This window comes from Coregonus lavaretus (assembly GCF_964263955.1).
Source record: "Coregonus lavaretus genome assembly, contig: HAP1_SCAFFOLD_4902, whole genome shotgun sequence".
In the NCBI taxonomy this organism is placed as follows: Eukaryota; Metazoa; Chordata; class Actinopteri; order Salmoniformes; family Salmonidae; genus Coregonus; species Coregonus lavaretus.
The window spans coordinates 36,705-42,500 of record NW_028156804.1 but is presented as its reverse complement, the minus strand read 5'-3'; the positions used below and the strand labels follow the sequence as shown (position 1 = coordinate 42,500).

General features: G+C 30.1%; 1 protein-coding gene across 1 annotated transcript in view; it reads left to right on the top strand.

The window, feature by feature from the left end:
• The window catches only part of LOC311119675 (cytochrome P450 27C1-like), a gene marked incomplete at its 5' end in the record, with an annotated part of 2,837 nt that extends 2,269 nt beyond the window's left edge, over nucleotides 1–568 (top strand). The window contains one exon of the mRNA XM_084194343.1: nucleotides 1–568. This exon is cut by the window's left edge and continues 1,503 nt beyond it.
• Nucleotides 569–5,796: the final 5,228 nt, after the last annotated feature.

The following is a 5,796-nucleotide window of genomic DNA, read 5'->3' as shown; positions in this document are numbered from 1 at the left end:
ACAATCTCAGACAGAAATGCACTGCTTTTTATTTTGTCACATTCACAACCCCGTAAGACAGCTATTTTCAAGCAGGGGCTTTATGTCATAGATCCTCAGAGTTTCAGAATGGGATGGATAATGGAAGCCATTTTGGTAAAAGGAGGAAAACAAACCAGTTGGCAGAACAGGCAAAGGTGATGCACTTCCTGCTTTTACTTCCTTATACAGGAAAGTAACAGTAAAACATGATGTATCACAAGTTTGTTTAATAGCATTATTGTCAACCTTAAAATATTGTCATAAATACAGTTTCTACATGTTCTATGTACCCAGCCTATACCCATATGCTATTGTTCTGTGTAAACAGCCTCTAAGATACAGTATGTATACAGACCATAAATGTCTCTCTATATAATATCAGTACTTGTTGCATTTAAAAACTTGTCTAAGTCCTTATCATCAACTGATTTCAGCCAGTGTGTGGCTGTGGATTGACTGCATTGTTTGAATGGAATGTTGGCAAATTGGCAGTTAATTTGAAAAATGTATTGAATTGTTCCTCTAAAACTGGCTAGCTAGCTAGTTAGCTAGCTAACAAACTGTGCGGTTATATCTATAAAATGCTTTGCTTTACACAATATTTTTTAATCTTTTATTTGTTATTTGATCAAAGTGTTCCTTTACGAAGATGGATGATTATGGCTATTTTTTTATCTCGTCTTTACCTTGTAAGTAATTATCTTGTAATGTGTTCATTTTCCTGTTTATGATGAATTAAAGTTGGTTATAGTCCAAGCGTTTTCAGATATGTTCTTGTCATTATCTGAAATGGCTAGCCAGCTAGCTAGTCCGCTAACAAGCTAGTAACAAACCAAAACATTGTTTAGAATGTTGCTTTTACTTGCCTTGCTTGTTAGATTGACATATCCTAAATACATTTTTAAATGGGGATGGGTTTATTGGTGTTAAAATAGAGAGGCTATGTAATCTCAAACAGAGATTGGAATAATGTGTCTCTATAGGCTATATATGAACATACAGAAACTAACCCAGTGCACGTCTTCAAATCTCTTACAATCCTATAGGCTCAAAGCTTTTCTTTTGACCGACTGACCTCGAATTGTTCAAATTGTTATGTGGTTTCTTCGTTGACTTCTTTTCTGGTCATCTGAGACCCCCCCCCCAGTAAGAGGTAGTTATTAGCACCTGGAGATCATTACAATTAGGTGACAACTGAAACATAGGCTATTTACACAGGCAGCACAATTCTGATCTTTGTTTCACTAATTGGACTTTTGACCAATCAGATCAGCTCTGAAAAAGATCTGATGTGATTGGTCAAAAAAACAATTAGTAGAAAAAATATCAGAATTGGGCTGCCTGTGTAAATACAGCCATATTTCCTCCTGCCACTCGGAAATGTGTACTGTCATTATAATACACTGGGATATAAACATGTCATTATAATACACTGGGATATAAACATGTCATTATAATACACTGGGATATAAACATGTCATTATAATACACTGGGAGATAAACATGTCATTATAATACACTGGGATATAAACATGTCATTATAATACACTGGGATATAAACATGTCATTATAATACACTGGGATATAAACATGTCATTATAATACACTGGGAGATAAACATGTCATTATAATACACTGGGAGATAAACATGTCATTATAATACACTGGGAGATAAACATGTCATTATAATACACTGGGAGATAAACATGTCATTATAATACACTGGGATATAAACATGTCATTATAATACACTGGGAGATAAACATGTATTTATAATACACTGGGATATAAACATGTCATTATAATACACTGGGATATAAACATGTCATTATAATACACTGGGAGATAAACATGTCATTATAATACACTGGGAGATAAACATGTCATTATAATACACTGGGAGATAAACATGTCATTATAATACACTGGGAGATAAACATGTCATTATAATACACTGGGAGATAAACATGTCATTATAATACACTGGGAGATAAACATGTCATTATAATACACTGGGATACAAACATGTCATTATAATACACTGGGATATAAACATGTCATTATAATACACTGGTAGATAAACATGGAAAACATGTGATTATAATACACTGGTAGATAAACATAGAAAATATGTAATTATAATACACTGGTAGATAAACATGTCATTAAAATACACTGGTAGATAAACATGTCATTATAATACACTGGGAGATAAACATGTCATTATAATATACTGGGAGATAAACATGTCATTATAATAAACTGGGATATAAACATGTCATTATAATACACTGGGATATAAACATGTAATTATAATACACTGGTAGATAAACATGGAAAACATGTGATTATAATACACTGGTAGATAAACATAGAAAATATGTAATTATAATACACTGGTAGATAAACATGTCATTAAAATACACTGGTAGATAAACATGTCATTATAATACACTGGGATATAAACATGTCATTATAATACACTGGGATATAAACATGTCATTATAATACACTGGGAGATAAACATGTCATTATAATACACTGGGATATAAACATGTCATTATAATACACTGGGAGATAAACATGTAAAACATGTCATTCTAATACACTGGGAGATAAACATGTAAAACATGTAATTCTAATACACTGGGAGATAAACATGAAATTCTAATACACTGGGATATAAACATGTCATTATAATACACTGGTAGATAAACATGTCATTATAATACACTGCTAGATAAACATGTCATTATAATACACTGGTAGATAAACATGTCATTATAATACACTGGTAGATAAACATGTCATTATAATACACTGGTAGATAAACATGTCATTATAATACACTGGGATATAAACATGTCATTATAATACACTGGGAGATAAACATGTCATTATAATACACTGGGATATAAACATGGCATTATAATACACTGATATATAAACATGTCATTATAATACACTGGGAGATAAACATGTCATTATAATACACTGGGATATAAACATGGCATTATAATACACTGGGAGATAAACATGTCATTATAATACACTGGGATATAAACATGTCATTATAATACACTGGGATATAAACATGTCATTATAATACACTGGGATATAAACATGTCATTATAATACACTGGGATATAAACATGTCATTATAATACACTGGGATATAAACATGTCATTATAATACACTGGGAGATAAACATGTCATTATAATACACTGGGAGATAAACATGTCATTATAATACACTGGGATATAAACATGTCATTATAATACACTGGGAGATAAACATGTATTTATAATACACTGGGATATAAACATGTCATTATAATACACTGGGATATAAACATGTCATTATAATACACTGGGAGATAAACATGTCATTATAATTCACTGGGAGATAAACATGTCATTATAATACACTGGGAGATAAACATGTCATTATAATACACTGGGAGATAAACATGTCATTATAATACACTGGGAGATAAACATGTCATTATAATACACTGGGAGATAAACATGTCATTATAATACACTGGGATATAAACATGTCATTATAATACACTGGGATATAAACATGTCATTATAATACACTGGTAGATAAACATGGAAAACATGTGATTATAATACACTGGTAGATAAACATAGAAAATATGTAATTATAATACACTGGTAGATAAACATGTCATTAAAATACACTGGTAGATAAACATGTCATTATAATACACTGGGAGATAAACATGTCATTATAATATACTGGGAGATAAACATGTCATTATAATAAACTGGGATATAAACATGTCATTATAATACACTGGGATATAAACATGTCATTATAATACACTGGTAGATAAACATGGAAAACATGTGATTATAATACACTGGTAGATAAACATAGAAAATATGTAATTATAATACACTGGTAGATAAACATGTCATTAAAATACACTGGTAGATAAACATGTCATTATAATACACTGGGATATAAACATGTCATTATAATACACTGGGAGATAAACATGTAAAACATGTCATTCTAATACACTGGGAGATAAACATGTAAAACATGTAATTCTAATACACTGGGAGATAAACATGTAATTATAATACACTGGGATATAAACATGTCATTATAATACACTGGGAGATAAACATGTCATTATAATACACTGGGATATAAACATGTCATTATAATACACTGGGATATAAACATGTCATTATAATACACTGGGATATAAACATGTCATTATAATATACTGGGATATAAACATGTCATTATAATACACTGGGATATAAACATGTCATTATAATACACTGGGATATAAACATGTCATTATAATACACTGGGATATAAACATGTCATTATAATACACTGGGATATAAACATGTCATTATAATACACTGGGATATAAACATGTCATTATAATACACTGGGATATAAACATGTCATTATAATACACTGGGAGATAAACATGTCATTATAATACACTGGGATATAAACATGTCATTATAATACACTGGGATATAAACATGTCATTATAATACACTGGGATATAAACATGTCATTATAATACACTGGGATATAAACATGTCATTATAATACACTGGGATATAAACATGGAATACATGTCATTCTAATACACTGGGAGATAAACATGTCATTATAATACACTGGGATATAAACATGTCATTATAATACACTGGGAGATAAACATGTCATTATAATACACTGGGATATAAACATGTCATTATAATACACTGGGATATAAACATGTCATTATAATACACTGGGATATAAACATGTCATTATAATACACTGGGATATAAACATGTCATTATAATACACTGGGAGATAAACATGTCATTATAATACACTGGGATATAAACATGTCATTATAATACACTGGGATATAAAAATGTCATTATAATACACTGGGAGAAAAACATGTCATTATAATACACTGGGATATAAACATGTCATTATAATACACTGGTAGATAAACATGTCATTATAATACACTGGGAGATAAACATGTCATTATAATACACTGGGATATAAACATGTCATTATAATACACTGGGATATAAACATGTCATTATAATACACTGGGATATAAACATGTCATTATAATACACTGGGATATAAACATGGCATTATAATACACTGGGATATAAACATGTCATTATAATACACTGGGATATAAACATGTCATTATAATACACTGGGATATAAACATGGAAAACATGTCATTATAATACACTGGGATATAAACATGTCATTATAATACACTGGGATATAAACATGTCATTATAATACACTGGGATATAAACATGTCATTATAATACACTGGGATATAAACATGTCATTATAATATACTGGGATATAAACATGTCATTATAATACACTGGGATATAAACATGTCATTATAATACACTGGGATATAAACATGTCATTATAATACACTGGGATATAAACATGGAAAACATGTCATTCTAATACACTGGGAGATAAACATGTCATTATAATACACTGGGATATAAACATGTCATTATAATACACTGGGAGATAAACATGTCATTATAATACACTGGGATATAAACATGTCATTATAATACACTGGGATATAAACATGTCATTATAATACACTGGGATATAAACATGTCATTATAATACACTGGGATATAAACATGTCATTATAATACACTGGGAGATAAACATGTCATTATAATACACTGGGATATAAACATGTCATTATAATACACTG